Genomic DNA, 17,957 nt, shown 5'->3' with positions numbered 1-17,957 from the left:
TGTTGCGATGCAGGAAACATCCTTCGCAGCTCTTCGCGTACGACCGCCCTGATCGTCTCACGTCGGTCATCGGAGCCCAGCGCATGTGCTTCCCCGTAGTTCGTCGTGGGCATGCGGCGGTTGTACTGCCTAGTGCGGATTGCTAGTGCCTCTTCGATTGTGGTGGCCTCCGAAACGAATTCCGAGACCGTCTTCGGTGGGTTGCGCACAAGTCCGGCGAAAAGTTCTTCCTTACTCCCCGCATCAGGAATCGAACTTTCTTTTCTTCGGACATGGCGGGGTCGGCATGGCGAAAGAGGCGAGTCATTTCTTCGGTGTACAGTCCGATGTTCTCATTGGGGAGCTGTACACGGGTCTCGAGAAGGGTTTCAGCCCTTTCTTTCCGGATGACGCTCGTGAAGGTGTCGAGAAATCCGGTGCGAAAGAGGTCCCATGATGTTAGCGTGGACTCTCGATTCTCGAACCAGGTCCTTGCGCCATCTTCAAGGGCGAAGTAGACATGGCGTAGCTTCTCGTTGCAGTCCCAGTTGTTGAACGTGGAAACCCGGTCGAATGCCTCCAGCCAGCTTTCTGGATCCTCGCATGGTGATCCGCGGAATGTCGGCGGCTCCCTCGGTTGGTGCATGACGACCGTTGTAGGCGCCCCAGTGGTAGTCATTGTGGCTGTTGTCTTCTTCGCTGTGATCCTGGTCTTGTCCGGTAGGGGTTCGTATTCGGGGGGTAGCCCTTTCTGCCGGCGGCTGGTTCGAGGATCAGGGTTGCCCTTAGAGTCGTCGTCTTCGCGGCTTGGGCTTGTGTCAGCGCTCCGCGGTGGCGTCCGGATCATGAAGCAGCACCTCCACCAGATGTCACGTGGTCGTGACTTCGACGAAGACAGGAGTCGGCCTTTGCAGGGTGCAACTGTTTATTTGGCCGAACTTGTGGCCGGAAAAATGAGAACGAGAACTACAGCAATACTCGCTGTACAATGATAGCGGCGAACAGGGCGTCGTCCGTCGATCAACTGACAAGCGGTCAAGCGCGTCGGCTTTTATACAGGCGCTATCGAACTTTCCAGCGATATCGCTGGTGGTTGCGCAATCTCTAGAATGAGCTCGAGCGTTCGCGTCTTGCGCGCAATCTTAACAAAATCATCTACAACAATCGTGAAGCTTCTCGAAGAATGAGGCGCGGTTTGCGCTGAGCGTTGCCGACAGCCTTTGTGGGCGAATGCAGCAAAAGTGATAAGAAACGTACGTGGCAATACTTAGTCGATCACTATATATATTCGCGATGTGCTTTCTTAAAGGGACTGACAACCGACCGAATGTGTCACAATACCTTGGCTGTGAATTAGTGACATAAACGAGCTTTTTTTCTCACCATATGATTAGGATTTGTATTGTTGAACTGGGCTTTGAAAGTCACAACGGCATGTCGCGTTGCCTGACGGGCAAGCCTTCATAGTGCACGAATAAGATGTGCAGAATACTGTACGCAGTCCGCTGCTATTTACTAAAGAAAAAAATGCGTTTAAAGTTAATCCGCACGGTATTAGGTATTCTCGATTTATTCTCTGCTATAAAAGAGTCAAAGGAGTGACGTAGAGAGGTGGCGTTGCCTTCGTGACTACTAGTGAACGCATGTCGAGCAACGGCGCATACGCGCGGCGCTTTCTACATTGAATGAACTTCCAGGTAGCACACATCAAAAACCGGGAAAAATGCATTCCATAACGTTTGGGCTGTGGCATGGGCTTCGCAAGACACTGACCTACGTAGGCGGTGTCACGGTTTTTAAACGTTAGTAAAGGCATCTTTTCTTTTTTTAGTGAGTGCAACCCGCAAGGCATTATCTCTCTCCACACACACACAACACCACACACACACACACACACACACATACATATATATGTATATATTGCGCGCACAGCAAAGGTTTAAAGGGGATGTTTAATGAGCACAGAGGCACAAAAGACCGTGATGATCTCAGGAGGAGCGTGTGCATATATATATATATATGAGAACTAACAGACAATAACACCAAGGAAAGTACAGGGGGTGTTATCTGTAGTATTTAGAATCTAAATGTGAAGAAAGTAAAGTGGACGAAAAGATGACTTGCCGCCGGCAGGGACCGAACCTGCGACCTTCGAATAACGCTGTCCCGATGCTCTACCACTGAGCTACGGCGGCGGTCATCCTCCCGTCCACTTTCTGGGATAAATATGTTGATTTATAACCTAGGAGTGTTAGTCAGCGCCAATCGCAGCCATGGCGGCGAGTGTGGAGCACTCTTTTTTTTGCCTGTTGGCGTCACGTAGCCCGTGATCTTTATACGAGTTGGCAGCTGACCAATAATCCCTCGCATACTACCTGAAGGCATTAAGTCTGCCAGGACGAGACCCTCGCTATGAATGAAGGAAAGCAGATGATTTTTCAAGGGCTCGTTTATCTTTGTTAGACACAATAATAATGAGAACTAACAGACAATAACACCAAGGAAAGTACAGGGGGTTGTATCTGTAGTATTTAGAATATAAATGTGAAGAAAGTAAAGTAAATCAACATATATACCCCAGAAAGTGGACGGGAGGATGACCGCCGCCGTAGCTCAGTGGTAGAGCATCGGACGCGTTATTCGAAGGTCGCAGGTTCGGTCCCTGCCGGCGCCAAGTCATCTTTTCGTCCACTTTACTTTCTTCACATTTATATTCTAATACTACAGATAACACCCCTGTACTTTCCTTGGTGTTATTGTCTGTTAGTTCTCATTAATATTGTGTCTAACAAAGATAAACGAGCCCTTGAAAAAATCATCGCTTTCCTTTATATATTATATATATATATATATATGTATATATATATATATATATATATATATATATTATATAGGAAAGTGGCGAGCACCGAGAATTCAATAAAGGAAACGCAAGCCAGCAGCAAAGCAGCCGGTGGAAGGTCGCTCCGTCGTTGCCATGGCAACGGCGCGCGACCGCGCTTTGTCGCACTTCCGCGTCTGCTTGCCTACCGTAGAGCATCGGACGCGTTGTTCGAAGGTCGCAGGTTCGGTCCCTGCCCGCGGCAAGCTATCGTTTCGTCCACTTTTCTTTCTTCCCATTTACCTTACATTTACAACTAAAAAAAAACATCCCCTATACTTTCCTTGGCGTTATTCTCTGTTAGTTCTCATTAATATTGTGTATAACAAAGAAAACGAGCCCTTAAGATTAACACTTCTTTCCTATATATATATATATATATATATATATATATATATATATATATATAATATATATGCTATATGTAGATATACATATATATATATATTAGATATAATATATATATATATATATACATATATTATATATAGCTATAATATAGCGCATTACCGACATTTAGCTTTATCTGTCATTAGTTTGATGAACCGTAATAGGCTTGGCTCGGGAACACATGCAGTGCGGAGGGCGATCTAGTGAGAGTTCGAATACATGGGCTCATTGAATCGGGGTAGATGCAGAACTGTAAAAGCGACAAGCGCTTGTTAGTCTTGAAGTCCTTCTTCCTGCTGTTTTTCATTCGCCTCTGTGTGTATACATTGCTGCCTAACATGGGTCACCTGTTCCAGGAAAGTCCAGACACCGTAAAGACGAATGCATGTGTCCCAGTCATGAACTTTCCCCTCTTTGATTACTCTTTCAACTGCGTGAAGGGCGTTGCTGCAACAAAGGCAGTGTGTCATCGGCTGATATTCCCCGATGAAATTACCATATGCGGATAAGGAAAGCAGCGTATACTGAAGAACGTGTTGAAAGGGTGTCGTTTCGCCTCGCAAAAATAGTCCTGATATCGTGCATGCTTCTCGATTGCATTATCGCCGCCCACCCGGCACTCCCAGGTCACGAATGGCATGCACGTTATGAGCGTGAGACAGCATTCTTCATAGGAAAGTGGGGAGCACCGAGAATTCAATAAAGGAAACGCAAGCCAGCAGCAAAGCAGCCGGTGGAAGATCTCTCCGTCGTTGCCATGGCAACGGCGCGCGACCGCGCTTTGTCGCATTTCCGCGTCTGCTTGCCTACCGTTTCGCAGTCTGTTCTGCGCACACCAGTTCCCGCCGCCGCCGGCCTGCGCCAGTCAGCGAATGGCGAGGGGGGGGGGGGGCACTTGCTGTAGGCCTTGACTGTCTGAGAAAAATACCTATTCTCTTTATTCTTGTCGGTAAAACACCCCCTCCGTCAAGCTTTTGGGAGGGGAGGCGGGCTCTTGGGGCATAACCCCTAGCTACGGGCCTGGCCTCTGGACTCCTAGGTGGCCCCGGTCGTTCTACGAAACTTCTTCCGAAGTACCACTGCCCGTACCGTGTGGTCTAGCAAGCCTCGTACTTCATATACGCCGTCAAGTAGCTTGAGACTTATTGTAATCAAACAATGTCGAGGCATGAGATTGTGCACATGGACCTGCTAAAGCCTCACTGTCACTGTGCAGCTGTTCGTAATTAGCCAGGATGGCTCTTTTTCGGAGGGGAAGTAAATGTAATGCAAAAGAGCAGCACTACTTGCAGAAGCAGAGAACGCTGCTCCCGTAGAAAAAAGGCGACGATTCAACAATACAAGCTTTGCGTTGGTTCTACTATTACTGGTTACGTTTCTGTGTCGTCTCTAATAGCAGAGTACTTCTTTAAAACGCTTCATTATATTACAAATGGCTGCCCTCATGCTTGCCTTGGTTTCGTTTTGTATTGCCTTCTTATGGTTGACGTTAACTAAAATCTGGGTTCCTTTTCTTCGTTATAAGTAATGGGTTGCGTGGTAATAAAAAATAAAACATTAGAAGTTTACTTGCTCCATTTCCGAAAAGCGAAACCGAAACTGCAGCAAATATCTTCGGTGCAAGGCTCCAGCGAAAAAACAAGCAACTAAATCTTCAGCACCGTTGTACTAGTAATAATAATTGCTGGAGTTCTACGTGCCCAAACCATAATATGTTTATGAGGCGTGCCGTAGAGGAGGGCTCCGGAAATTTCGACCACTTCAGGTTCGTAACGTGCATCTAAAAGGAAGTACACGAGCCTCTAGCATTTTCGCCTTGTTCAAAAATGCTGGAGCTGCCGTCAAACCTGTGCCCTTTGGGTCAGCAGCCGAGCACCGCAACCGCTGTACCACCGCGGCAAACATAAGCAATTCTGAGAGAGACAAAAGAAAGAAGAAAAAACCGCATTCGGATTCGAACCCAGGCCCCAACGATTGCGCGCAAACAGCCAGCACGGATGATCAACCCATTCAGCCACAGCGCGTGGCGGCTAGCACGTGATACGATAGCTATTATAAAGATACTACGGTCAAACTCTCCTTGCAACGCTCCTTGCAAGTGTCCCCACCTTCCAAAGAGCAGGAACGGAATGCAAAAGTGAAAACAGCTGCTTTCTCTTTGCAAAAATGCGCTGTAGACCATAATTCGATGTTTCACAGCGCAAGGAACGAGGACGACATTGGAAAACACACACAGCGCTGAACTTACAACTGACTATATTTTCAAACTTACAGCAATATATATGCGCTCTTCACCAGGAAATAAAAAATAATAGAGCAAATGAAGCATACAAAAAATTCCTGAAAATGTCGTAGAAGCCCAAACAACTTTGAAACGTGATAAAAAGTGCACGAGTGCAGCTTCGCTTGCTCTTTCGAGTAACGAAAGTGAATTTCTCGTGATCGTAAAATATATGCGATATCGATGATGGGTTGTTGTTTTTCTGCGACTACAATTTTTTGTACACCAGGCCTGCAGCTGTCGCGTGACCAAAATCACGTAACATCGCACATCTACTTATGTGACTACAATCACGAAACAACTAGCCACGTGACTAAAAATTGCGTAAAATTACGTAATTAGTCTCGCCACTGAATTCCCGTAACGTCACGCAACTATTGACGTGACGTGTTGGCGCCAAAAACTTCGGAACAACAGGGTGGCGCGGGGCAACCTCAGCGTCTGCACTGGACTCTAATAAACATCTACTTTCTCTCTCACGTTACTAAAGTCCCATCACGTAACTACTAGAGACGCGACATTTTCCCTTCAGAACCACGCAACAAGTGCGTAGTCTGGGGAACCGACCGAAACCTGAGAAGAATGGATTATCCAAGCCTAGCCATATCCTATAATACTATACTAGCAAAAGCTTTGCCCCTCTAGCAATAGCTTGGTATTACTAGCAAAACCTTAGAAGAAGCTAGGTCGAACGCTTGCTCCGCTTTCGGTTCCAGCCTTGTGCAACCAGTACATGCTGCGCACATTTTCATTTACAGATGTTTAAAATGGCATCTTATTGCGGTACGTTGAGGTGGGCTGCGAGTGCGTGCGAAAAGCTGCTGAATCACAGGATTTTCGCTTTGTAACTGGGAGCACCAGTCCCTGGACTTCCCGAAAGCTTTGATCCACACACGTCATATCACACGGACCTATCCGATGCAGCGCACAATGCTTTGTGATGTTAAAGGAGAAGGCATGCTGGTTTTTTTCTGTTCACGTAGGGCGATAGATATGACAAGAGATGAATAAAAAAATCCCAGTTTCACCGCAAGGACAATGCAATGAGTGCGATAGCAACAAATGAAGTAAAGCTGGCAGCTAACTCTTCTAGATCCAGTCTCGCGTAACTCTACAAAATGGTGCTGTAAGAGAACACAGCCACTCCAGGTAGGAAAGGGGATTTCGCACAGTCTCTTCGAGTTGAGAGCGCAGCATGTAGAAGGGTATATGAGCCGTCCGCTGATGCTTGTCGAGATAGCGATTTTGATTTTATTTAAGTTAGGGCGAAATCATTGCAGTGCTGTTTGAAAAAGAAGAAATAATTCTTCCTATTCTTTGATTAGCTTAATTATCTGTTGGTTTCATTAGTAGTGTCTAACAACAACAACAAAAAAAGGAACACCTCGAAAAATTCCCCTTCGTTCGTTATGATTACGACAGACACTTGCGTTAGCCCTAAAGTAAAAAAGCAACTGCAAAAACGTCTAACTTTGTCATTTAATTACTATGCCTCGCTTGTCTAAGCTTAGTTCGCTTCCCTTACGTTGCTGAATTGTAGGTACCTGAGAAGATCGTAACGGCATCATTTTGAGAAGGGAGAAATAAGTTTCCACCACAATACGCGTACAAAAGTTCGAAAGAGCTTTGTTCACCATAACTTGATCGGGCGTTCTGTTCCTTAGGACTTTTATAAAGAATAAAGTAAGAATTACAAATGTAGATCTGAGCGATGTGATACGCGTGGAGTGTTTAAATATACACGAAAAAACTCATATAATAAAGGGAAAAAGAAACGGCAGCTCAAGATTACAGTCAAGAACCGAAACCGAAACGAAAGCTCTTTTTTGTTTCGGCGGCGACAGCCTGTGCGAAGCTGTGGAACTAAGTCACGGGCTGAAAAAAAAAATGCTGATCCGTCGCCCGAAATCAAACCGATGACGGCGCGGTGATGCCGCGCTCTGGGCCCGTATTCTCAAAAGGCGACAATCGCAAAAGTATCGCCTTTGGTGCGCGCTGATTGGCTGTTGAGCAAACCGGAAAAGTTGGGGCGCCATCTGGTAATTCCGCCGACGTCAATTTTGCGTCATGGTGCTCGACGGTGCTCTCGACATATTTGCAATAAACGAAGGCACCGTTAACCGTCGGTTCGTGGTGAAGTCTAGCATTTCAGTGACGTAGCGGTAGCTTCTAGTATTCAATAGTCGGTGGATATACGCAGCATTTTTTTACGCTGAAGCTTTCATCGAGCATTACCTTGGGGTGTTATCAGCGCTCGTTCTTTGCCAGCGCGTGTTTTTTTATGGTTTGAACGTCCCAGGAACATGAACCGTGCGTTGCTCGCGTGGCTTATCGTGAGCCGGCAACATGTTGAGATCTTGACACGATGTCGCTGCGGCGGCACGCTACAGCTGAACTCTCCGAGTAGGCCGTGTTAAACTCTTAACGAAAATACGTTCCACGCAAAGTTGCATTCTTTAAATATTATACTGTGCATTAAATAATCGAACAAAAAAAGTTGAAAGCACTTTAAACACGTCTTATATTTCAAGTAGTCACAGCCAAGCCGGCCAAGCCTGGCCACTGCGTAGAAGCAGCAGCACGCGCTTGAAAACGCCGCACTCGGGTTGCTCTGCGCTCGCACGGTGCGCTCACTCCTGTGTTGTGAGACATTCGTATTACCAACGGCCAGTTGCAACAATGACGTCACAGGCAAGTGTTTTTTTTTACTTATTGAACGCATCAAATTCTGCGTCACCAAACGCGATACTATCGCTAGAGTGTACTAGAACAGGGGAGTGCTCGGAACGGCCGCAGCACCAATGTATAGAAAGTGAAGCCCAAACAGGGTCAATCCGCTTGTAGCGCTGCGATCGGTAGTCTGCAATGTGTCGTTGTTTAAAGAGTTGCGCGTGGCTCCGCGAAAGTGGTGCAGTGGTACAATCCCCGCTTCCCACTCAAAAGGCCCGTGTTCGAATCGCAGCTGTACAGGGTGGGTTTTTATTCGTAGTGTCTACCTTCATAGCTCTATTGGTTTCCCTTACTTTCTTAAAACTAGCTTCAGTTGCTATGTATTGCTACAAAAAGTAACGTAAAATGAGAAGTAAAATAGAAAAAAAATTCACAGTGAGCGTAGTTATTTGAAGCGCCATCCCGCGGAATTCAACAAAAACATAAGGTATGGCCCCCGAGATTGAATCCCAAGAGATGGCGCTGCAAATAACTATGTTAACAGTAATTTTTTTTTTTATTTTACTTCTCATTTTGCGTTACTTTTTGCAGCAATACGTAGCAACTGAAGCTAATTTTAAGAAAGTAAGTGAAACCAATACAGCTATGAAGGTAGACACTACGAATAAAAACCCACCCTGTACAGCTGCGATTCGAACCCGGGCATTTTGAGTGGGAAGCGGGGATAGTACCACTGCACCACTTTTGCGGAGCCGCGCGCAACTCTTTAAACAACGACACATTGCAGACTACCGATCGCAGCGCTACAAGCGGATTGACCCTCTTTGGGCTTCACTTTTTGAAGCTCGTTCCGGGCACTCCCCTGTTCTGGTACACTCTACTATCGCCTTTTGCGATCGTTTGAGAATACGGGCCCTGAACTTAAGCGATTAGCTCGCTCGGCCACGGTGGACGCCTTGTCGCCTGTGGTAAGCAAGGGTTTATCAATTTACCGCAAACATTTGAACGACCGCGCTTCAAAAAACGCGTTAGGGTACAATGTTATGCCAAATGCGGCAAGTTGACAATGGCTTCAAATGAAAGCTGGGTGTCAGGACTGCATGTGATTTTCTGACCATTCACATAACTTGCTTAGTTTTACGACAGTGACCGTTTCTGTCTCGAAGAACAGGCCACATTTTTCGCCGTTTCCATAGACTCCCATTGTACAATCTTTAACTGCTCTGGGAACAAAATTGAAGCTTACTGCAACATGATCGCTGCAGTCCTCTCGTGCGTTTAGGTTCCCAGAAGCGCTCTGTGGTCTGCGTTTTTCAACATTCACCCTCTACAATTAATTATTCGGGAAAAACTCGCCAGTTCCATTGAAAACGCGCTAGCTTCGCGCCGGGGCCGCCAGGGGCGCTGGCTGTGAGGTGTCCACAAAAGCTGGATATGCGTGTGTTGCGGGCCACTCTTGCCTGTGCGTTAGCGTAATTTCTAAAAAAAACGTGGACGACGGCGAGCACCCAATGCTCTAACATGGGAGAGCAGTGAGCTTTGCCTTGCATGGATCTAGAACAGTAATTAAACTGAGTGGGTTAGAAGAATATTGTTACGTGAGTGTTACGTGATAGAAAGATAGAAATGGTCAAAGTTCCAAATGTTCGCTAAGAAATTCTTCGCGTTTAAAAAGCTTTACCTGTACGCGTTATGACGCACAAGTGCTAGTATTTTTATTGCATACTTTAACCCAAATGACAAATGAGATATAAATATGGTAGAGCGTACCTACAGATAGGCTTAGAAACCAACTTCCCCATGGCACGTGCGCTTATGCTATTGGCTGCTCAGTGCTGTTTTCCGAGACCCGGCGACGACGCTCATGCTCGTTCTTGTTTATATTTTACTTGAAAGCATGATTTTTTAAAGAAAGGAAAATAGCATATTTATTGAAATAAAATGCCGGCCACCACTGCAAGATATGTAACCTCCCTTATAATTTTCGGGGACTTACGCCACTGGCAATCTCGCTACCGATAGGAGCCACGATAGTAAACCTTTTACTTTATCATAGTCGTGTTCAACCGCATTAATTTCCCTCTATCCAGCTGTGCGTATTCTTACAGTGCTCAGCACTTACTAAACGATTCTGACCACTCAGCAACTAAGCCTGTGTTTAGTACAATATGTGAATGAATTAAAGTAATGTGTACCCTGCTATGTGAGAGCTGTTTTCAGCTGTCCTTAACAAAACGTCTATCCAAGATTTCTGATCGATGGGCTCAGGCACACTCGACTGCTGATTGGAGCCACAATAGTAAACGTTATATTTTATGTTTATCCTGTTCTACCGTCATAGTCTCTCAACCAGATCAAGCGGCATCCCGCTAATTATGCCGTTGACATTTCTGTGAAACGCGACACCGATGCTGGATGACGAACCTTTCTGCCAAAACATTGCCTCTTTTAGCAAAAATGTCTTACTAGGTTTCCCTAGCAGTAAATATTTCTTCTTTTTATGATGCACAGAACTGCGGAATACAGCAAGCCGTACACTTCACTTTCATTGAGTGTCCTAATGTCCGCTGCAGATGGCTAATATACATATTCTCAAGAATGGCCAACAACGTACACGACCGCAGACGCAAACGCTTCGCATTCCTACTTAACTGGAATGTTTATACAATGAAAGAAATTTTATTAACCCGTAGGCGCGCGTACCACTGTGTCACGCACATGCCTACGGACACATAAAATGTTACAACGTGTCGCTCGTTCAATACAACACGCTCGGTATAAAGAAAAGGAAAGAAACAACAAAACACGATGTCATGCCTGGTTAAGCCTACATATAAGAATTTCCTGAAAAGGAAGACATCAGTTATGGCCTCCGGAGCATGTGGCGATTTGCGGTGCTGCTGTCGTTGGTAAACCAATGCCTCGAACGCCGACGTAACGTCCCAGCATCTCCGGATATAAAAAAATTGTGGTAGACTTGAAATTCACGCTAAGCAAGCATGACTTAACTATTAATAAGACCATCTCGAAGTTGGCATCGACCATAAAGATAGCAATTGATAGAGTTATTAGTGAGAACTATTGAGTGCCGGAAGAAAGCCTCGTTAAATCTATCTATCTATCTATCTATCTATCTATCTATCTATCTATCTATCTATCTATCTATCTATCTATCTATCTATCTATCTATCTATCTATCTATCTATCTGTAAATATGCCAACCGCATCGCCGTTACGTTGCGCGAAGTCGCTTTATGCTGCTACGTAGCGGGACACGCTTTTTCAAGCTTAAAATGCCTCAACAAGCGCGAATAGTGACCGTCGGCGTCGGCGGCGTTAGTGCGAGCGATGCAAAAAATATGACGACGTGATGAAGTCCTCATGAGACGTTGACATGACATCAAACATTGCAATAACGTACGACGTCATCACGACCTCTCTGTTACACCACATGTTTACGTCATCACGTGAGATAATCGCTTGGTGAAAGGTGGGCTGATCACGGAGGCAGTGAAAAATCAGGTGAGGGGCAGAATGCTTGCCATGCCTCTGATCCTGGAGGCGGTGCAAAACAACGCTAGGTGCAGAAAGTTTTCGCAGGCGACTGAGAAGGTCGATCGCACAGTGGAATTGACTGATAACGTCGAGGTCATCTAATCTGTGACTCTCACAGTGCGGCTGGTTATGTCTTGCAACAACTCTGGTCCCCGATTTTACAACCTAATGCGTTATTAATTGTTGAGGTTTAACGTCCCAAAACCGCGATATGATTATGTGAGACGCCGTAGTGGAGGGCTCCGTAAATTTCGACCACCTCGGGTTCTTTAACGCGCACTTAAATCTGACTACACGGGCCTCAGGCATATTCGCCCCCATCGAAAATGCGGTCGCCGCGGCCGGGATACAATCCCGCGACCTTCGGGTCAGCAGTCGAGCACCATAATCACTGGACCACGGTGTAAGAACATTCAGGTGTTGACACTACGCTCGCCTAAGCGGCCAGAAAATGTTCGGTCGTCGGTCCGTTGAGCGGTGCGCCATCTAATGGCTTGAGGCGGAGAGCGCCCGCGAGTAGCCGAATCACGGTGGTGCTACGTCATCGCCGCCGTGCTCGCCGTGCCCTCTCCTGTTGCTCTCTCGATTTCGCCCCTCGACACCGCTTGGCGGATGCACATTATCCAGCAAAAATGGCACATAAAAATGCGCGTTATCAGCAGCATGCGCGTTGCTATGGGGACGACTGCCCCGCTTGTCGTAGCGCCCTCTGCAAGTCATCTGATAAGAACCCGAACATTATTTGGACGCGCGTTGATTGCGGTTTCCCATGCGTTGGGGGAAGAGTGTCATCACCTGAGTATATTCTTACACCGTGCTCTGGACCACCGTTGGGGGGAACATATTGTATTACCAAGTGAGCAGTAGGCCTTTTCTTCAAGCGTTAAAGAGCATAACATGGTTCTTTGCGCATTCATTCTTCCTGTCCACGTCGTCAGTCATGCCCCGCCACGGTGGTCTAGTGGTTATGGCGCTCGACTGCTGACCCGAAGGTCGCGGGATCGAATCCCGGCCGCGGCGGCTGCATTTTCGATGGAGGCGAAAATGTTTGAGGTCCGTGTACTTAGATTTAGGTGCACGCTAAAGACTAGTAGGCACAAACGAAACGCTGACTTCCAAAATAAATTTTATTACAACGGGGTTACACACATACTAAAAGAAGGATAAACTACCATAATCTGTCTGCCGTTGTTGCAAAACGCTCACGCGTGATTCGTGGAGCTAAGCAATCTCCATTTTCGTGGGCGAGAAAGATGCCACAGTGACACAATCACTGCGGGATCGCCCCACTTCCTCAGCTGATAATTTGGGCTGTACTCTTAACCACGTGTAACCAGCTAGCACAAGCTTCAACTTTAATAAGTTGTTGTTTGTTGTTGTTGAGATGGTTCTCCCTGTCTCCGTTAACGTCGCGAAAGTACGGAATAGAGCTCGACCTAGCGTCCGGACTGTCGGCCCGCGTACTCCTGCTTCCCCAGTGGAGGAGAGGAGCGTCGAGAAACGGCCCTCACTTGACGCCAGTGTCTCTTCGTCAAACTTTCGCCTCGTACAAACAGAATCAGGGAGACGTCAGCGTTCCGTTTCCGGGTCCCTACGACTTCAGCGCGCAACGTGAGACTCAATCCCTGGGAGACAGCGTCGCATGCCGAGTCGTCAAGGTTAGCCAGACTACAGGTGGTCGCAGAATGGCGCTCAACTTCTGCAGCTATAATGTAATGTCAGGATATTGGCGCTGCAAAATACCTACAGTTGAAAATTTATCTAACGATCTAACGCTTTGATTATCTCACTAAATTAGAAAATTCGCAAAATCGGGAAACAAATTTCTCGGTTCGCCGAAATTTAAAATTGTAATGTAGCGACACCCGAAAGTCACCGCGGCATGTTATTTGCGAATAATCCACGCGTGTGAAAAACCTGCGAAAGCGACTTGGACACACAGCCGCCCATGTCCGGGCGATACAGGCTACGTAGATGGTTGCGTATGTAAAGCTATGACAATCTGCCGATATCTAAATAGGCGGAGAACGAATTCAGTGATTGTACGAGCAGGCCGAGCAAGCGAATTGCGTGTAGGTGATCGCTGGCATGTGTAATATAAAGCATGAAATAGCGAAATCAATTGATAGGAGGAGCATTTACAAGGACAAAAATTAAACCACCACAGTCTCAAAGCCATCTCGTATACCTAAGAGCACTGCCGACTGTTGAATCCGTTCTTCCGTGCATGGACGTGGCGTGCAGACTCGTCAAAGTAAAGCTAGGGCCGTAATTGTGGCGAATAGATTATTTAACGCGGTACCATCAGAGCACACGCTCAAAGGGAAACCCATCTGTGTTCGAAATAAATCACCCGTTTTTTTTAAATCAGAGAAAAATGGTTCGAAAGATATCATCCCTCTTTTACTCAGTTATTTCAGGAAAAACTTCGTTAAATCGGATTTGGTACCAAGTCATTTTCGTTCATTGAAGTTGATGAAAACATCGAACCGCATGCACACCTGCAGGGGAATAAAAATTTCTTCGCCAGATCGGAAACTTGGTAAAATCAGGTTTATTACGGAGTTTTACCCGTATATGGCGTCAACATTTCAGAAACGCTGGTGTTCGAAGCGGGTGAAAGTATAGACCGGTCAGTAGTCAACATGAAGCCATCCTCAGCAAACATAAACGTAACAGTATTTTATTGAGCTTCGTCTAACTTCTAAAGAAGAACGCATACCAACTATCCAATTATTCGTCTTGATACCCTAAAAAATGGGTTTTGCAGTGTTGGTGGAAGAGAGGAAGGGAAGGTACATTAATAAAACCGAGGTCATAGGAGGCGTAGGATGTGAAGTCATGTGATGCAAGTAGATAGTGTTAACTGATGTGTATGTAGTGGAGGGCGAAAAGGATGCGCATGCGCAGAAGAGGCGAGGGAGATCAGATGAAGTAACGGTTAAATTTGTTCAGGGAAAGAAAAAGAGTGAAGGAAATTTATTACATTGTCCGAGCCACAGCGAACGCTTCGTTGTGCTCCGGTGATTCCCATGTGCTCATTGCTTTTGCTTTATGTGCAGCACGTTAGTTATATTGACCTGCGGAGGGTGATCCCTTCTATCACACTAACGTACGGCGAGTTTCATATCTTTATTGCGATTTATTACTTATTGATACTCGCAACACCACAATGTGTCCTTACATCATGGAATGAATACAGTAAAAGACAAAAGAAAGCGTCGCAATGTCTTGAAAGGATCTGGAAATAAAAACACTACGAACTGTATAAGAGAAATAAAGCAGACTATACGTTTACGATTCGCACACTCATTTGGATGTATTTATATTCACTCGTATCTAGATTATTTTATATAATTAAAAAAAGGCCTTCATGCATGTGCGATAGAGCTACGGATAAACCTCCCGAGAAAGAGAAAATGGAACGGGAATGCGTTTTCCTTTCCTTAGAATGGGTGCACAGCATCATTATCACCAACACCATAGCTTGTTTTTTTTTTTGAGTGCTCTGCTGTAAAAATGCGCACTTCATCGATTTCGCGCTGTCTCTCCGGTCTTGTCTACAAGAACTCAGAACCCCTAGAGCTCTCTGGGGAACAGTGCTGTATTTAAAGCATTAAACTGGAAACCGTGGCGCCCTCCTTGTAGTGGAGAAGAAACTATTCGATCAGACAGGACGCCAAGGGATAAGAGAAATAAATTATTAGAACAAGGTCTCTCTTTTACCAGCGGTTCAGTTCTAAGTCGAATCTGCTCTGTAGTCTCGAAATTATGATAATGATTTTGATGACGATAACTGATGATCATTACGACGGCTATGCTCAAAGTTATGTTAATGATGGTAAATGAAGATGACGCTCGAAAAGGTTAAAATTATGTTGATGGTGATTATACTCGAAAAGAGACGCCTGTCGGTCATTTGGTTCAAGAAATTCACCAAAGCTTAAAGGACTACGTTTCCCACGCGGTCATCCTGCACAAGGATTCACACTTCATCGAGTTAACTTGGACAGTTCAGCCTGCGTCTGCCGCGTAAGCGAGGTTTGTCTTTGCAACGCGCTCACTAAGACCGAGCTCTCGGATGAAATAATTCTACTCCGTCTATAATGGGCAACGCAAGTGCCACTGCGCGTCTTGCAATGTCCGGTCTTCTTAATCCCGTTTATTAAGAACTTGACGTATTCACCGATTCTTTAGCGGCTGTCCAGGAACTCAAGAAACTTCACAAGGTGATGGAAATCTGCGAGGAGATACATAAGATGAACCGTAATACAGGCACTTGCATAAGGGTACACTGGATTCAAGGCCATGCTGCGAACCCTCACAATATTGCTGCTGACCAACAGGCACACTGCCCTCCTAATACAGACTTCCCATCTATTCCGCTTCCACCTCAACCCCTAAATACACTCCGTGCCCGTAAAAATGTTCTCCGGCAGGATACACGCGCTCTTATTCCACCGTGTGTCTGCTCTCTCCCCCTTCACCTTACTAGGGCGGAGGAAGTCGTGCTTAGGAGGCTTCGGGCAGGGGTGGCCCTTACACCGGCTGTTCTCTCAACATGGAACTGGTCGCATTTACCAGTTGGTGATACGTGACCGTACTGTTCTGTTTCGGTGATGCAAGCAGGTGCATACCACCTTATATGAACATGCCAAGGATTACAGTCGGAACGCTCCCGTCATCTCCTGCAAGCTGGTCTTCGCTACAGTGACACAAACAGTTATGACCGATGGATACATGACAACACATTCCACAAGACACTTCTTCACTTCATACACAACACCGGCCTAACGGCCACATTTAATACAAATATAACCAACAAATATTATGCCTTAAGGGCAAGTCTCTGTCGTAAATAATAAAAAAAAGAACATCATTCCTGTGAGTCCTTGCGATAGCAATTATATAGATAGAGGTGTTTGCCATTGCCGTCATGTTTCATATAAGGTCAATATCGGTAACACCGCCCAACGTATCGTATGTTCTACCCGCGGGTAAAAGGCCGCGAGCGGGGGCGACGAACGCGGCTTCAGAGAGATGAAACGAATCGGCTTTTGTCGTCACACGGAGAGCGCATGCGATGACATCAATCCGCCTGTGAAGCCTGCCATCGATTGCTCCTCAAGCAGAGATGGAATGCCCGACCTGTCTTTCCTCGGGCGAAGTAGCATCCACGCCAGAAGGGGACGATGGGTGGGGGTTGGGAGGGGCTGCATCCCTTGAGCAGCAAGCGTGAACATTGCCAGACATTGCCAAACGGATTGTATGACTTTCTACGCGCTGTAATCTCACCGCTCCGAGTTGAAACAACAAACGACACGTGGACGGCTTCTCTCCCTAGAGTGGCCCTATTCCCAAGCCGTGCTCAAACGGGCGAGGTATTGTCCGGCCGGCAAATTCAAACGGAGCGAAGAAATCGCTTAAGACAGACACACGCACACATGGAGCACAGAAGTATGACATGCTCGTAACGCTAATTGGTTCGTAGATTAAGCAGGAATGTTTAAACTGAGCGAAGAAGACAAGGCGTAAGGATATAGAAACATGCACTATATCGTACATATCACATCTATGTGTGGTATAGTATAGCGAGGGGTGTAAAAAGGAAGGGAGGGTAAGGAGAACTGAAAGGAGGAGGCAGAGTATAGCATGGTATAGCGGAGGCTAATGGAGGAGGGAGGCGAGTAGGAGGTTGGAGACATGCAGCTGGTAAAAAGGAGATGAAGTGGATCCGCTTGAAAGACGAGGACGAAGAAGAGACGTCCTCTTCTTCGTCCTCGTCTTACAAGCGCATTCACTACATCGACATGCAGAATCAACTGGCCCAACTAAGTACGCTGGTAAAATGAACAGAAGGTTCCATCAGTGCTAATTCATGCCCATGCTCGCCTACCTTTGTATCACTTTGCATTTCATCGCTGAGGCTTCGCATCAGTCCCGCTTCGCATAAATTGCTTCATCATCAGCTTAATCATCATCATCATCATCAATTGCGCATCAGGTTCGCATAAAATGTAGTTACGTGAGATCGGATTAAAAAGAGTCAGGTGCTAGCCCACCTTCGTATAACATTACAATTTGTTGCTATCGCATTCATTGCTTCGTATTTGCGGCGAAACTGTGATTTTATAACTGCGGAGCAGCTTAAGGGACCGCTCTGTCTTTGTGTCATGTCTGGCTTTGGGGTCACGCAGGTCT

General features: G+C 46.2%; 1 non-coding gene across 1 annotated transcript; it reads right to left on the bottom strand.

Moving 5' to 3' along the window:
• Positions 1 to 2,100: 2,100 nt before the first annotated feature.
• On the bottom strand, positions 2,101 to 2,174 carry Trnaa-agc (transfer RNA alanine (anticodon AGC)). Its single transcript has one exon. It is a non-coding gene; the product is annotated as a tRNA-Ala (tRNA).
• Positions 2,175 to 17,957: the final 15,783 nt, after the last annotated feature.

Source organism: Rhipicephalus sanguineus, chromosome 10 (assembly GCF_013339695.2).
Source record: "Rhipicephalus sanguineus isolate Rsan-2018 chromosome 10, BIME_Rsan_1.4, whole genome shotgun sequence".
Classification (NCBI taxonomy): domain Eukaryota; kingdom Metazoa; phylum Arthropoda; class Arachnida; order Ixodida; family Ixodidae; genus Rhipicephalus; species Rhipicephalus sanguineus.
The sequence above is the reverse complement of the archived record's forward strand: the minus strand, read 5'-3'. Positions and strand labels throughout refer to the sequence as shown.